We start from the raw sequence: 18,208 nt of genomic DNA, 5'->3' as shown, positions 1-18,208 counted from the left end.
TTTTCATCTGAAAAAACTAAGGGCAGTTCATTTCTGCAGAGAACATGCCTATGCAGATCACAACTAGGAAGAACACAGTTTGCTAAAAACATTTTTTTTTGGCTAAGCCATGAATATCAGATTCCTTCTAGGTCACCTGACCTTCTCTTCTTAACATCTGATGCATTTTTGTTAATTAATGAAAAGTTTTCTTGTGCATGGAGCTAAAAGCCAATTAGAGCTATGTTGTAACTCTCCAGAGAAAATGTCTTAACATAACTAAGGCTGTCGTCAGAAGAAATGATGTTCTCTTACAATCCAATTATTCCTTTGAAATGATTTTTCAATGTAATTGATTATGCTCAAAATTTCCCATTGCATTGCAGTAATTAAATGTAATTCAGAGAACAGAAATGATACAAGTAAAATGCAACGGGGACAAAAGATGAGTTTACTACAAAGAATTATGTGGGTACATGGAATTTAATTCATTTTTGTTGTAAAGTTGAACAGCTTAATTTGTATTTCTGGTTCTTTTTTTTAATATAACATACTTTATGGACTTTTAGGGCCCATTTATATCTTTGTGTTATGGAAATGCAGGTGGCTTCCAATGCAATGCAATGCAATTGTGTTGTGTTCACTTATATAGGCTAACACGTCAAAGTGCATAAACAAATTTCATACCCTTTTTTTGGTGGTGTACCTCCGGCATTCCTGTACAATGAAGACAATGCATTATGTTAAGCAGCCCATTCATTTGACTGAATAATACCCCAAATAACGAAAATGAGCATGCACTTTTTTTTTATTAATACATCCTATATTAAAGCACATCTTTGTGCATTGCTTTCTGTTTCAATGCAAGTGTGCCAAGAAAAAATATTATGGCACAGCATCACACAAATGCACATTACTTGTGGTAATTCAAACAAGAATATATGCATAGGTGTATCAGGTGGTATTAGTATTTTGCTTAGACTTGGAAAGAGAAAAACAGTAATACAAGCCAATCAGTTTAGTTGTGGTGCTAACAAAGGGCATGCTGATTATTAAAAAAATGATGATAGAAAGGGTAAACTTGTCCATCTGCTGCTTTTCTTTTTACTGTCACATGGTGAAGCAAATAAGCCCTCTGTAGGAGGTATATATAAGGATATATGGAAAATAAAATAGGTAATATTCATCTTGCAATGTGGATCTAAGCCAATACTGGGTTCCCACATCATAGGCATCATAATGATGGACTACTACAAATCTGAGATAAAAACAGATGTCCTCTGCCAGAAAGCACTTCTTGCTACATGCATTTCATATCATCATTTTCTGTTTTACTGTGATACCCTAGAGCAGTCACTTTGTAAACATATAACATTTATTAGCATAAAATATTATATAAAGATGGATGAAATGATTGTCATACACACTGCTATGCTCCCAGTCTGCTTTTCTGCAAGTCACTTAGCTTCAGTAAATACAGAAAAAGCAGTCAAGGTCTCAGGCAGTGAAAGGATTATCCACGTATGACATAACACTTATCAATTATGCTTTCATACTATCAGATAATCCTTCTAGATTAGCATGTTTAAGCTTAAATACTAAAAGGAAAACATATTATGAAATATCTCATTTCATAGAACAAGCACTGGCTTTGTCATAGCCAAATCTGCATTTCATACTTATTATGGTCAGACTACAGAAGTGAAGCTGAGAAAATAAAATCGAATCTTATAGCAATTGCTTTGGTCTTTTTATGTTTGCCTTTTCCAAACCTAATGTCTGGGAAATGTTATATATTTCTGCACCATCTATGACGCTGTGTGATTCTTAGGCAATGGTTTGTACTCCTTGGCATCTCTGCTGTTGGCAGTGAAAAGCTTTTTGTAATTATCATGATCCAGATGGCACCTTGTGATAAAAAATAACAGTTCACCGATGGCATAATATACCACATCACATAGCATGGCTGCCTCACCCTCTCTCAACAAAGTATTCCATAGGTGCGGCTTGTTTGTAGAGTGGCTTCAAATGTATAAGATCGTATAATATTCAGGTATGGCGAGCTACAGAATTCCAGATCATGTAGAACCTGATTTATTAAAGCTCTCCATGTCTGGAGAAGATAGAATATCATGGGAGATCCAGTACCAGATCCATTCCATCACCCAGGATCTTCCATGATAGTCTTTATACCCCAGACTTACAAAGCTTTATTTTTTCTGGCCCATTGATCCAAATACTAAAATCTACTGCAACAATTTATCATTGGATATATTTGTGCATGTTCATTAATGTGTAAGTGTAACCCCTGTAGGTATGTATTACCTCTCAAAGATCACAGTGCTCATTCTGCTTCCTCAACATTATTCTTTTTCATAAGGATGACACCATCTTTGTTCAGACATCATCCAAGGTAAGTACCAATTTCATTGATTGACATGTGAACTCTGGTGTACTGGCTGTGTTCACAAATGTCTGAAACAAATCAGCCCTGGCAGTGGCCTCTAAGCTTGTGACTTGATACCAATCTGATTACTGAGGGAGAAGAAACTGGAGGAAATGTTCCCTTTTGTTGCCAGCAGAAAAAAATAATGTTAGCCAATGCAAAGTTACTGGAATAAAGGTCAATGCTTTTTTTTTTCCATTTGTAAATTATACTTTTAAAAAATAATACTATTACAGAAAAGCAACTTATTAGTACAGATTTAAAACTTTAGTCCACTTTATATAATCAAAAACAACAATGCTACATCTTATTTGGAGGTGTCAACGTGGGGTTCCCATTTTAGTTATATCACTTTAATAAATATTAGGTGATTTAGGTGCCGGAACATATATGGGGTATACGTCATTATAATTAATTATCCACCACCTATAGGAACAATTATTGTATAGAAGGCTGTATACGTATTGGACCTGATCTAATAATGCTCTTCAAGGCTGGAGAGTATACACTTTCATCAGTGAAGCTGGGTTTTCCAGCAAACCTGGAATGTGTTTCTTAAAAGTAAGTTGCTATTTGTTAGCAAAAATGATTAGTCCTGGACCATTCCAGCTTTGCTGGATCACCCAGCTTCACCGATTACAGTTTATTCTCTCCAGTCTTGGAGAGCGTTAATAAATCAGACCCATTGTCACAATATTCTAAACCAGATTTGAAAATGTCCAGCTTAATGAGGTGATCCCATCACAAGGGTGTGACTTAGGGAATCTTATTTACGACCAATAATAAAATCTGTCCTTGGGTATTTCTTTGCATTATTTCTGGATATTTGTTTGCTAATTATAACATCCACACCATTATACTGAATAAATGAAAGTATGATAGGAGGTATAGTTACTGCTTGCTTCAGCTTTTTTTCTTCCTACAAGTGAATTTAATTAATTAAACAACCTGTTCTTTTTATCCAAACACTTTTTTTTCTGCCTGAGTTACAACTGAGTTAAAAACAGTTCTGTTTATTCAACCTTTTAGCAACAATCTCATTTGTTATAAACGTTGGATATTTTCGTCTATGTGACTCACATAAGGCACGCTTTATAGAAATGAGTAAAGCTTTAGGAATGTCACCGTTGGTATTTTTGAGTTTTACACTTTTTTCACATGTACCAGCTCCTTCTTTAAACATTACCTTATAAAAAAAGACTTGTTCATACTAAAAAAGGACGGAGTTCACTTAAATCCGTCACAGATGTGGTTTGTTTGAAGGCCAAGTTTTTAGGTTCATGGCAGAATCCACTAGGTGGCACACAGTACCCATATTTATCCCAATTTCCCCTTACAGACCTACCATTCATATAGTAAATAAAGAGCTGTATTATTAATTTATGCCATTGCATCCACTCCACACCTAATATTTGTTTAGCCAGCTGTTTCCTCCAATCCTCCTTTAGTGTAGCTGATTGAAGCCTTAAGTACATTTAGACCTTTTTCTTTTTTCATCCCAAAGAACATTTTGTTGCCTACAAATTACAAGCTACCTTTTCAAATCAGGCAGTAAGTTACAGTAACGAATTGTGGAGCCTGAATGTCTCATTCCAGTGTGGAATAACAGAAGTGCACAGTATACATATATCTTTACATACATCTTCACTATTTAACAACATTTTTGTGTTCTTAACGTTACCCAGGACATATTTCCTGACACCCTGATATGCGTCATGTGTGTAACAGGTTACGGAAAAACAATATTAATAGAACAATCGTGATTTGTTAACGGAGTGGTATGTTATGCCTATGCCTACAGTGTAAGTTCTCAACCATGACCAAGAAAAAAGGCAGCTTGTGTTTTAACACCCATTAGGGTTGCTTTTTGGTCAGTGGGGTTCAGATGAGTTCACATTTTTATTAATACAAGAAAAACATGAAAGATATAAAAAGAGTTACTTTACTTTGAAAACCATATGGCAAGCATGTTGAATATCACACTGATATAAGTAAGTCAAAATTCTTTTGCCTCACTGGAATTTAACTTACAGCTGTATATGCTATTTTAGTATGTGTCCCTGTGCAGGAGGTTTCCCCAATCTTTTGCCCTCCATTTACAAGTCACCTGCCAAAATTTGATTTTCCTTTTTTCCTGATTACAGCTGTCTCTAGGTCAGGAAGTCATTCCTATTATCAGGGCCCAGTGCATGATACAAAAGTTTAGATTATAGTGAACTTTGCTATAACATGGTTGAGGTGTGAAGACTATAGAAATGAACCAACCAACAGACCATTAGATTTACAGTATAGCCTTCATTGACCCAACCTTGGGTCCAGCAGACCAAACTACTAATATTTTCCAAGATCTATTTCTGGGTTAGTTTATGCAAACTAGAGCAACAACAGGTATAGAAATGTCCAAAGCAAAATATATTACTACTTCTAGAATACTACTAGCAGGGACAGTGCTACATAAATACTTGTCCCAGGATCAAGTATAAGATGTCTCCCTCCACTGCAACCCCCTTACTTTCCCATCTTTTCCAACTGCACCTCTCCATTTGGTGTGTATATTTCCAACTGCAAGTGTCTTTGCAATGCCATGACCCAGTGGATTCCTCCAGAGGTTGCTGGGGGTTCCTTGAGTTAATTTATGCCTCCTACACCAGTTTAACTGACACCAATGATATTTTTGGTTATCTGTAAGGGTGGAATTCTTCTTACTGGACAGCGATGTAAGAGGCATTCTTCCCACTGACCACCATACTATGTGTATATAGTAATTATAGCTGGGATTCCCTGAAGACCTGAAAGTTATTTCAATAGGTTCCCCCATGTAAAAAGGGTGAAGAAAGGCTCTTCTGTGTGGACCAGTGTGAGATCCAACTACTGTGGCCATGTTCCTACACAACTAAATACAGTAACCAAGTTCTCAACCATCCCATATGCCTTAGCACCATACATTTCTGGTATACAGTTACTTTATATGTCTTTCATAAGAAATGTCACCTATATATGAAATGTTATGGTATGAGCTATTATCCTCAGTTGTGTGTGATAACAGAGCCCACCAGGAGCTTCGGCTGCTAGAAAATGTGTAACACAGTAAATTAAGCACTCTTTGTGCCAATAAATAAGCTGTTTACACTGTCATGAATACTAATGAATGCTAATGAATAATAGTTGTGCCTGGATGGTTTATTTAAATTAATTCAGATACATAAAAACATAAGTACAAAGGGAACAATATAGCCGCAGCACACAGTTTGTGCAACCTTGTGAGCTGTACATTGTGTCTATTAAAGCTTACAAGATGATTTACTATAGGAGTAATTATTGGAACAGTTCAGGGATGATTTTCAGCGTAAAGAGAACCTGTTAGGGTATAAAACTATTACTCGTATAGCATATGTGTTAATATTTTATCACTGTGCTCTTGCATGCATAAATGTATTTATCCCAATGGAACACCCTTATCTCTTACTTGTTATGGTTATTTGTGCATGCACATTGTCAAAACTGCTGATCCTATGCTTGGTATCAGAGTTAAGGTATTCTAGTAATGTAGGTCTTTGCTACACAGTATGACTGGTTAGCCACCAACAAAATGGCAACTTCTAAACACTGTAAACATTCCCTCAATGGCTTGTGAACAGAGGATGAATACATCCCAATGAAAACCGAGCCCCTTACTCCAGAGGGCCTATATGGGCCCTCCTTTTTACCCCTCTCTGGTCACTCACTGTTGTATACCAGTAACCCGTATCAAGTATGGAAACAGAGGAGACTTTCTTCCATTGGCTTCTTTTTCCTGGCTCTGTATTAGATGAGGTTCTCTGTTGGAGCTTGACAAAGGAAGATAGCAAAAGAAAATCTCCTCTGCCGGCTTAGTTTATAACAGTAAGTGTCTGGTTATGTTGCACTTGTGGATGAGCTGCTGAGGGTCCAAGCTAATAGAGTTCTGGGGGGGCTTCTGCTGTGAATATGGGATTCTGAAGTGAAAGGCAGGGTCCACCTTTGAGGCAGGGCTTCTGATGTAATAAATTGGAGGGGACAAGGTCTTGACGTGTCCTAAATTGTCACATCAAAAATTAGAATTGAGAACATAGATCTGTAGATGAAAAACCAATAGGGCAGTATAGAGGTGGTGAGGAAAGGGGACTCAAATCCCAATTCTGTATTAGGTTCTATAGGTCTGTAGCTCCACCTTTGTATTTCGTGCAACCCTCCTCCTTCATCAGGAGCAAAACATCCCAATTGTACAATTTGAGTTTTAGTATTGTCCCCTTCCCCCCAGCAATGCTGCCCTAGGTGCTGGGCCACCCATGGTTATTAACTACCTTGAAGTCATATTTATGCAATATGACAGTGTTTTTCAACCTTTTTTGAGCCACAGCATATTTTTTACATTGAAAAAAAAACAGTGGCACACCACAAATAAAATGTGTTACAAAATGACACTCTGTAGCAAATTCTCTTGTCTCTAAGAATAAACAAGGCAATTAAGATACCTACTGCCACCCACTGTCATGGAAGAGTATTACATTACTCTGCCAGTCACTACAGCACAGACACATGACATTGGTAATTGGATAACTTCCCACGGTACACCTGAAGAACTCTCACGGCACACTAGTATGCCGCTACACAGTGGTTGAAGATCACTGCAATATAAAATAGCAATAGCGACTTATTATTCGTATAAATTTGTTACAGCAAATGTACCCATCAATAGCCAAATAGATCTTCTTACTGACACATCACCTTTAATATGATACAGATGGTTATGAAGAAAGGTATCAGACACACTTCATTCGAAAAACTTCAATTGTAATAACTTGTTTGAAACTGTTACATTCTTGATAATAAAGAAGTCCATGTGTTTTTCTATGCACCATTTGCTACATCGTAAAATGTGCATTACAAGTGTATTGTTTTACAATGTACTTTATCCTCCAGATTAAGTGCACCATGGTTTGAATTATCTGTAAATTTTGTCTCACTAAGAAAATAAATAATGTTGTTTTATGTTACACTGGATCAATATTCTCTGACGCTCTCAAAATGGATTTTTGCATTCTTTTTTTTTTTTCAAACTCCTAGTTTCCTGTGCCAGGAATACACTCAAAGGTCTGTTTGAGTCCATGACATCATATTGGAACGTGTACAGACACTTTCCACCCTGAAAATTCCCATATGGATTGGCCCCTCTGTGTATTATTCTAGTGACGGGAATGCACATTTGCACAATCAAGAGCAAATCTTAGAGGTATCGCATTTACAAAACTTATTGTATCGGGTCCAACCACAGCAAACAGTGCTATTAGTAATTACATGTTAAATATCCTTAGGAAAAAAAGGCCCAGGGTTTGAAAATACTTTACATTAGTTAATTACATTTACATAGCTATTTTGTTACAGTGATTTACTGATATTTACAGGGAGATTTACTAAAGAATACAGTTTTTGTTTTGGCTCAGTGAGCCCGTATTTACTTCAAAGACCCAATCAAATTGAAGGAAGCCTTTGCTTAGCAAACATATGGAGGAAATCACCAGCACTCCCATGAATGTGAATTAAATATTTATTTTGAAAATAGCATCAGATAAGCCAATTAAAGTCAACGTTTTGTGGCCGTGCAGACTGAGTCGATTGGCTGATGTGACACTATGTTCACAATAGGAATGTGATACAGATTTTTGCTGGTGATTTGTGCCATATCTGGTTTGTGATATCTGTACTACAAACATCTAATAATCACAAGTCTATACCCGATAGGAATGCAGCTTTACTTTTGGATTTTTTAACTGGGGAACATGCTGTTGTCATGTTCATCCAATGGCTTTAAAGATTGTACTTGGAAAAATCCTGGAAAAAATATGCAGATATTCTGATTTTACATTGCCTCCCCATGTTGTAGGTTTATTTCAGGTCAGTGGTAGAGATGGAGTTTAGCACAACTTGGGTTTGAAGTGACCTTTAGGTGTCTATTGCTCACCAAGTCTGTAAACATTTACAAACGATGAACGTTAAAGTGGTTTCCATTGTAACATCGGTCTGCCAAACGTTTTGTAAATAGTGGTTGTCTGCCATTAAGAACACTGCCCACTGTATACTTAGTAACTGGCCAGGAACCTGGGAAAGGTCAGCATTCCCATAGGCTGGTGGTTGTTAAAGGGAGTGGTTGAGGCTCTTCCACTATTTACCTTAGCAATGGGCTTCCATCAGAACACCTTCTAGGGTTCACCCAAGTGGATGCACAACAAATAAGCTTAGCAAACATCAAATATTTTTGGCAAGCCTGCAGCTGACTGATCTCAGCTGACTTAGCAAACCAGAAAGCATTGAAGCCACTGTATAAGCATGACAGCTAGGAAAAAACAGCTGGACAGTGTAGCTCTATGTATTTCTCTTAATGCATGTTTTCATAAAAGGATTGGAGTGCACTGGGTATCTGAGGCTGACACTATGCAGGGCAGTTTTAAATATGCCCACTTATACCCAGTTCACACACTGCTGGTAAATATGGGTCAACGTTGGAAGATACCTTTTTTAAAAGGTAAAAAGCCATAGAGGTCTGTTTATAAAGCAGTACTAAAGTACTAAGTACTAAAACAGTATAGCAGTATATAAAGCATTAAATCAATCCTGGTTGAGAATGAGGTCCAGCTATTTCAATGGCAGTAATTGATCCTCCACCAGTGAATGTTTCAGTGAATGTCAGGTTTACTGCTTTACACAAATATCCCATAAGGAATGGAAACAAAGAATCTATGATATTAAAAAGTGCACACTGCTCTTGTTTGTCAATATTAAAGTTGTTTTAAGATCACAAAATCATATTATTACAAAAAATTCGACAAACCATAGTAAAATAAAAGTGAGCTAATAATTTTGATATACACCTAGACATTGATTGCATCTAAAGCCAAAACTATAATTTTTTTAGTTTTGAATAGGGAGGAACTTGAACTATTGTTGGGTTATTATTGGGATATGTGTCCCTGGTGGGTTCTGAGGAGCATTAGGGTCTGCACTCTGAAATAGGGTTGAATGCCACTGAGTATAGGCTTGGCGTACATGTGGTGGGCTTCAGCTGGAAAGAGAATGCTCAATGGCTGAAACACTGAAAGGTAGCTTTAGCAATCCCCCTCCAGCACACTCTGCTGTTTAGTCTGCATTACAGGGTGGGGGGACTTACTTGTAATAGGACTGGCTGAGGAACCGGTCTTTCGCCATGACACTACCCTGTTCACTCTGCACTCAGGGTTACCACATTGGGGATAGAACCAGTTAAGGAACCTTAGATATAGCAACCATTCCTTGTCTGGGGAGACCAGCTGGGGATAGCTGTGTAGTGTTGGGAGTAAGGGTTTCCCATTTTATAGTCAGGTCAACAATATTTACCTGTTTTCTCAGACAAACGTTCTGGTTTTACAGCAATTATATATGGACAACCTTCTGAGGGCCTTTCCTAAGAATCCAGTAAGTGGTCACACATCTGTACGATTGATTGAACTACCCATGAATATACACTACAACTGTTTACGTAGTCACTTTTACATTGCTATCCCCTCAGTGTAAAGATTAAAGGTATTTCCAGCTCCTTATAAATAAGAGCACCATAAAAAATGATTTACAGCAATCTGAGTTAAATGTGTCCATTCAGATACACCAATGCTCAAGAAATGCCATTATATTAGAAATGAGCTGCAATACTCATCTCCACCTGCAGGGGTGCTACAGTTAACATATTTCTTTCCTTGCTAAAACCTCCATTGGTGGGGCAGAACTCTACATGACTCATGGATGGCTCTCCATCTGGGGAAACTTTTAAATTATACTGGAAAATCCCTTCAGCAAGTTATTAAAAACAGTTTCTCTGACCCTTCATAGATCTAAAATCTTTATCAAAAACAGCTTAAAATCAAATACAGCCGACCTGAACATTATAATTTATTCATCAAAGCCTTTAAATATAAAACATCAACTTCTTACAAGTTGAAATTACTTTTATCAATATTAAGTACACTACTGTTTTTTTTTTATAATACAGAATATTAAAGGAGCGCCTCAGTCCTAATGGCCAATACACATAGCTGAGACTGTTCACTCAGCTAAGTGGGTGATAGTCAGTAAGATGACACTGTATTCACTTTAAAAAACCCAACCCATGTAAGTGATTTTAAAAAGGCAAGCATGTCCTTGGCTGATTTAGGATTTCACTAACCTCTGTACAAAATAATGTTACTAAGTGATCAGTCTCGGTGCCATTAATCAATCCCACTATTTATTGGTTTTCCATTTATCCTATGTGAAACATATAATGCAATAATAACTGTAAATAATAAAATAAATGTCAGGGTGATCTATATCTACCTCTACACAAAATCAAGTAACTTTGGGGGTCTCTTCATAAAGCAGTGAATCTGCCATTCACTGAAACATGGTGGAGAATCAATAACTGCTACTGAAACACATAGAGCTGGAAGATTCTCCACCGGGGAATGTTTCACTTAATGTCAGATTCACTACTTTATAACTATATAACATATATTTTACTAAATGAGATTACAGATAATTCAAATAAACTGTAATAGGGAAATAGAGACTATAGTTACCATATGGCAATAATCCACCCTACAATACAACCTAGAGGATTGCTGTGCAGGTGAGGTGACAAGCTACTCACCAATAAATAGTTAAAACTGTGTAAAATACATAACAAGTACATCAGACCTGACTATCTGTATATATATGTTTTAAATATATATATATATATATATATATATATAAAATATATATGTTTATATGTTACATTATTATTAAATATGTTTTACAAAATTATATTATATATATTTTATTTTTACTTATTATGTTTTTATTATATATATATATATATATTTATATATATATATGTTATAAAAACATATAATACACAATAAAAATATATATATACATACATAGATATACCACATACTTAAGTAATGGCATACTTAAAAGCAGAATACATCTCAACAGGTATGCAGCTAATTTACATGACCCTGTCAGGGGGTATTAATAACTTGTATCCATGACCATGGACATTCAATACTGTGTCCAACACAGCAGCAGGTACAAGGTGATCATCCAGCACCTTTGGCACAGGGAAAGTTACTTTACCTGTACAGGTGACACTATGTACATCAAACCGTTTATATATAAAAAAAGTAAAAAAGTATAATAAATTATATATATGTATTATAAATATAAGTATAATAAAAGCTACTACAAGTTAATAAAAAAAAGTTTTTCTGTGACTTTTATAGTAGTTGTTGATGATCAAAAGTGGAAAAAGTAGATGGAAACTTGTCAAAGTCTTACCTTGTAAACTTGCTTTTCTGTCCTGATGCAGTATTTGTGGCTGTGTGGATGGCAGAGGTCCTGATCCTGGGCAAGAGAAGCCACCTTCTCAACAAGCAGAAAGGGAAAGTAACACGTCATAAGCAAGTACGCCTTCAAGATGTGTTCATCTGAGCCCAGTGTTCAGCCTGTCCAGCTCCTCTGACTTTTTTCAGTGCTGAGGACAGCAGCAACACGGTGGAGTCTGTATGTTCCCTGTGTGTGTGCAACACACCCACTGACTCCACCACCTTCAGCACAGACGCTTACAGAGGGCTTCTTTATGCACCTTTGTGCTGCCAGCACCAGACCTGATTACTTCACATCAGCCGTCCTGTAACTGCATGGAAAACCGCAGATTTGCTCCTTTACCATTGACGCTGTAGGCGTTTAACCCTTTGGTGACTGACGCTGATCGCTGCCTATTGACTGGCGTTGACGCGCGTCCGTTACTTTAGAATTGGGAACACGCGCAGTACTAGTTAGTGATAATTGACGACCAATGCGAGTACTTTTTTTTTTAAATGGCGCAGTGTGGTGACAAAGTGGTTAACAATTGGGGGCAGGTTGTGGCACAGGACCATATAGCCCCCATGTATATATAGTATGAGAAGGGCTTGCTGAAATGTTAGTGGGTGGGGTTGGGGATTTATATACTCCATGGGCCTAAATTAGAAGCAGATGGGGTCAGGACAGGGGGCAGAGAAGCTCGGGGACGGAGAGAAGATGGCACATGTAGCCACGGATGAGGACGGGCAGCCACCGAGCAGAGCCCAGAACAAGTCAGCATTATGCAGCCAGGGAACATATTGGGACCATTGATGCCTCTGCTGCTGCTGGTCTCAGAAAAACGGTTTTCTTGGATAGGAAATAGCTTCATATTTCAATAACAAAGCGGTTTTTGATGAAGCGGAGTCTGTGCACCAGTTTAAGAAAAGAAGGAGGTGGAAGGTGAGGAGGCCTGGCAACAAGCGGGCACATTTTATAAGAAGAAAATAGAAAAAGGCGGCCAGTGGCTACAAAAATATGCTGCGTACACTGGGCTAGTGTGAAGAACGAGGAAAGAAGGGATTTATACACTGTTATTTTTATTATTACAGGATTATTTCATTGCTGAGGCTGCAAATTCATGGCTGGACCCTGCGCCAAATCCCCCATAGGAGAACACTGCTTGAGTCTATATATATATATATAAATATATAAAAAGTATAAAAAAGTGAAAGCCGGCTATATATGTTACAATCTCACTGTACAATCGCTGCACAATCCATCACATTGATCTCCACTTACACTTGGGCTACAGATTTCATGACAGAGATTGTACAATCAGGTTGTGACATGTGTGATCGGTTTATTTTGCAGCAGGATACTTGGTGAGTAACAATATATAATAAATGGAGATCTGCAGACTGAGATGTCATTCTGTCCCTTCCCTCTTACCTGTGATTGGGATTCTGTAACGTTTTGATCTGAACAATGCAGAGGCATCTATTCAGTAAAGTCGCCAGTGGCAGGATTGCCTGGGTGGCAGGCCGTTAATCTAGTTATTTATTCATTAAATCTCTTTAAAGTACTGGCAGGATAACCAGTAATAATAATATCTAAAATCGATGATACGATTTTACTCTAAACATCTGAGCAACAGAAATCTGAGTTAGTTGCACTGAGCAGTGCGGTACATCCAACATGTTTCAGGTCCTGAGGAGTTTAAGGCTATGTACACACATGCAATGGTTCTCATTCGATAATCGCTTCAGGGCTGATATCGGAAGAGAATATGGCGTGTGTACAGCGCTCATCATCCATTGTTCGAACGACCGACCTGGTGGATCCACAGACAACACACAACGAATGATCTTACTGTAAGTGAAGGGGAGAGAGCACAGCGGGGTGCCGCTCCATCGTTCTCCCCCTCCCCTCCCCATAGAGCAGAACGGTGCTGTATGTACAGAGCTCGCTCATGCATTGTGTCATGGACACAATGTTCGGTCATTGTGTCAACTGGTGGGAGGGGCTATATGTTTCCTGAAGTCAGCAGACTGCCTTAGGCAACGCCCACATGGGATGCTGAGACACTATGATTGAAAGAACTGAAATCCAATGAAAAAAAAGGGTGTGTCAGGGACAGTCAGGCTGGGGAGGAAAGGACTGGAAATGCGTCTGGCTCTATCTGACTTGCTGCAGCTTCTATTGCACATTGTAAGAAGCTAACACTGAGCAATGTAATAGAAAGAAGAAATATCTGTACAGGAGAGAAGAACATTGAAATCCCAATATAATAATAAATGTTTAAATCTTCAGCTTGGAGATACCTGGTACAGTACCGGGGGGTTCTGCTATAGGGTGACAACACCCTGTCACCCACCTGCACCTCCTAGCAACTACAAGCGGTCACGAACGAAACCAACAGTGGGTCCTTGATCAGAACAGACTAGGGACCCTTGTGGGGCCCCGTGTTGGTTAAGGGTTCTTTTGCAGTAGCACTCTTTGCATCTTCCTATGTTTGCCCCTGATTACAAGTAACTGTTTCCGCTCAGTGCTTGCATGGTTGTCACCATCAGAAAATGCACCCGGACAAATACTATCACTGGAGTACGTTCACATAGTCAAGAAGTGGCTGGAAAAGACTGCAGGAAATCAGCATTTCTGTTGTATAGAAAAAAGGTAAAAGAAAAGGGTTTTATTAAAAATGTATGCCAGTAATTTATAAAACACAAAACTTTAGCAAACAAGATTTAATTTTTAGAAAAAAAAAACAGCTGTAGGTTTTTATCTGACTCTGGTTGTCATTGCTTGCAAATTACAAGAATGATCTGGTTGCTATAGGTAACAACATTATTTTCTATAATAGAAGCACAGTGATGACTCAGAAGAAAGCAATTTCACAAATGTTAATTACTTCTCCCTCCGCTGACATTTTCTTACTTTTATTCCATCCGTTTATTATGATGATTGTTCGGAACAACTGGCATTTTATATACAATTAAGAGACTGCACACAGCATTGCACCAATCAGACGACACTCCTAATTCAGAGGAGTACAGAGGACAATACTGTAGGTGGCGCTATTGTTTCAGATAATTTGTCCTTTCTTTGGGACAACCGGTCCCAGCACAGAGCTATCTCTGCATTTCTCGGTGCCCCTTCCCTTCCCCGGGTCCATGGAACAACATGATTTCATTTCCTAACAAAGGAACGGTTTCTGATGAATACTCTTCTCTTTCCCTGAAGTGAACCTTTTAATTTGCTGGTGACTCAGGTACAGGAACAATATTTTTACTGAAAGAAATGCGACATGAAGAAGGATGTGGAAAATGGGCCCTTTCTGTGCATACTAAAAATAAAAGAGCAACTCAGAAAATGTGGCTTATGGGAAAAAAATTACAATGGCCGCTTTTACTATGAAAGTTTATTTTTTTCCTAAATAAACATCTGACTTCTTGTACTCTGTTTGTGTTTCTGCCTGATTTATGGGCTAGAAAGTTATTTATTGTACAGCGCTACGTCATATGTTGGTGTTATATAAATAAAAGTTAGCAATAATTTTTTTTATTAAAAACACGTAATGACTTTTTGGCCTGAACCAAGGAAATACGATATGGTGGCCTTAGATCCAACAGCATAGTTTAGTGAACCCAGGTTCTGGTTTATGCTGTGAGCCATGATTTCCAGCTCCACCCACTACCTGTAATACTAACACCTATTCTAGGGCAGAGTAAGGCTGGCATTTAGACTGGCGGTGAGGTTGCAGTGTGGTTAACGTTTCCTCATGCCATTGAACCGCTGCCTTGGGGGAGAAGCAATTTGTAGGATCTACCCGCAGCAACTCCAAAGAAAACGAATGGGGGCAGTAGTGAGCAGTATAATATTACTCACTGCTGCCCTCTGTCAAATGTTCAGAGTAACAGCTGCCAGGAGCCACAGGGAATCAGCAATTAATAATATATAATATAGCCAATCTTATACTATCAGGGCAGGCTCACACCTGTCTGTTCATGCATGATTTCACACAGCTCCCTGTGGTTTGGCATCATGCCAGCTGCTCGAGCACTCACACTGCTTAGAAAAGAAGCAGCATCTGTACATGTGACAGCTGACGGCAGTACAGCTCACTGGGGCCCCTATTACTTCCATATGGGGCTTCCATATAGGAGACAATACTTGTAGCGCCTTCCCGAGCAGCAGTATTTGCTGGCATGGAGAAGAGGAAAACCCACCCAACCTAACTGCCAGTATGAATTAGCCCTAAAGGTTGGATAAAATGTTCATTCTGGATTCATTCCAGATACAGAATCATCCCTGTTCTTGGTTGTTTCATTTAGTGTCTGATTTTCTATCTAGGTTCACTTGCTAAAGACCATTGATCAGCTGTATATTTGTGTAAAAAAAAAAATTGTCTGCTGTATTTTGTATTAATCATGTTAATCTACTGGAAAAAACATTACCCAGGAGTGACTGGCACTATGTCTATTTCTACTGTAGATCTGCTCATATATTATACTTGTAGTAGAAAAGTAGATACTTTAAAGTAGAAAGTGCTTACAATGGGAAACCAGCAACTGCAACCAGATTTCAAAAAATGAAAAATTGCTTGTTGCTCAAATATTTGGTCAGGTTCAAGTTTTAGTGAAAAAGAAGCAATTGTTAAAAGGCAATGATAGTCACAAAAAAACATTTCTGTAGGCAGCACAGTGGCTTGGAGGTTGGCACTCTGGCCTTTGCCGCACTGGGTCCCAGGTCCTTGGCCAGGACACTATCGGCATGGAGTTTCCATGGGTTTGCTCCGGGTACACATTCCAAAAACATGCAGTTAGGTTATGATGATGTCCCTTTCATTGTCACCATCATTGTGCATAAGTAAAAGGAGACTCAGTTTAGTCCTGGCAAACAGTACAGCTGAGTTGTACTTCTGTTACTGTAACAGTAAGAAATGAACAAGGAAGTACTCTGTTGTTCCTACTCCCCCTTCTCATTTAGGCCGGTCACAAAATGTAGGGTGTCCTGTGTTGTGTCAAGAAAAAAGGGGGCAGCATCAGAAGTACAGCTCAGGTATTTCCATATCCGGAATATTTACCAATTTATTATGCTTAGTTAGTAGGGTAAGCTAATTTTGGGCCCTTAAGCATGACCAATGTGTGCATTCTTACTAGTTCACCGACACTCCTATTGTTTGTAAGCAACAGGTTTTAAGAAAGTCAGCAGTGGGGTTTTCACTAGCTGGTGGTTAATAGGACAGTCCTGCCCCTGAGGATCTCCAGCCAATAAAAAACAATTACTGCAAACATCCTTGGCATTGTTTACAAGCATTAGGAGCAATGCTAAGCACCATTGTAATGTACTTTAGTTAGGCTCATATAAGGCAAGTATTCAGGTTCATTAGAACCAAACTCAATGTTGAATGTTTGGGACAATGTTTCAATAGACCCAAGAGTTGAAGCTTAATTGAAACTTTAATGTTTAGGTTTACATATAATTTAATTTCATGAATAGAAATGTTGAATAGTGTTAACCGAAATCACAGGAAATGTAGTGTGTTGCTAGGCTTAATTTTGTTACCATATAACAAATGAAAATATCTTTATCTTTACAATGATTATTACTGAAAGTGATAAAAAGCAGGAATTCCCTTGACCTTCCACAATTATTCCCATATGTTACATTATACCTATATCCTGCTATAGATAGTACAAGTGTCAGAGATAGTAGTGAGACATCCTTTTACAACACAAAGGATTGGGGTGATGGGAAAAAGTAAATTCCTGGATGGAAAATTAGAGGGTATTGCTAAAAGTATATCTACTGCACTGACACATGGATAGAAGAAGTAAAAATCCAGCTGTGTATTAACAGCAGGGTGGCTTGTGTGTCTGATCATAGCTAAGGCTATAAGTGCAAACAGACACCAGAAAGATGGCAGGGAGAAATGTGGAATGATGATTTAATTCAATAAAGACAGATAAAAGAAAAAGAGCACAAAGAATGGAGTAAATGGGTTAAGAATATTTACTCTGGGTTTAAGGGGTTAATGCACATTACAGTATACCACAACACATGGCCACCTGCAGTGCTGTGGATTGCGACATTGAATTCACTTAAAAGGACAGAAACATGCAGAATTGTGTTATAACATCACACTGCACTGCAACAGGGGGAACAGCACACATTCTGATGTTCCTGTGTATCAGACATTGTACAGTACCACACTTTACTGCATAAAGAGTGAAGGTCCGCAGCTCTGGCCAGTGGGCCCCCAATGGTCAGCATGGTAGACTTTGAGTCACATTAGATATTACAAATTTGACTTTTTGCCCCAGTCATGACAAATACATGAGAACCATACAAAATGTATTTTCTAGCAACACTGTGCCTAAGATATAATACAGATACATAGACTGTGATGGTCAAGAGATATTTATTGCA

The 18,208-nt window shown here is 38.2% G+C and overlaps 1 protein-coding gene across 1 annotated transcript in view; it reads right to left on the bottom strand.

The window, feature by feature from the left end:
* HAPLN1 (hyaluronan and proteoglycan link protein 1) overlaps positions 1-12,003 on the bottom strand; it is a 68,233-nt gene extending 56,230 nt beyond the window's left edge. The window contains exon 1 of the mRNA XM_072416186.1: positions 11,771-12,003. The gene's annotated coding sequence lies outside the window, so the exon portion shown is untranslated. The remainder of the gene's footprint in view (positions 1-11,770) is intronic.
* Positions 12,004-18,208: the final 6,205 nt, after the last annotated feature.

The sequence above is a fragment of the Pyxicephalus adspersus genome, chromosome 6 (genome assembly GCF_032062135.1).
Source record: "Pyxicephalus adspersus chromosome 6, UCB_Pads_2.0, whole genome shotgun sequence".
NCBI classification, from domain to species: Eukaryota; Metazoa; Chordata; class Amphibia; order Anura; family Pyxicephalidae; genus Pyxicephalus; species Pyxicephalus adspersus.
The sequence above is the reverse complement of the archived record's forward strand: the minus strand, read 5'-3'. Positions and strand labels throughout refer to the sequence as shown.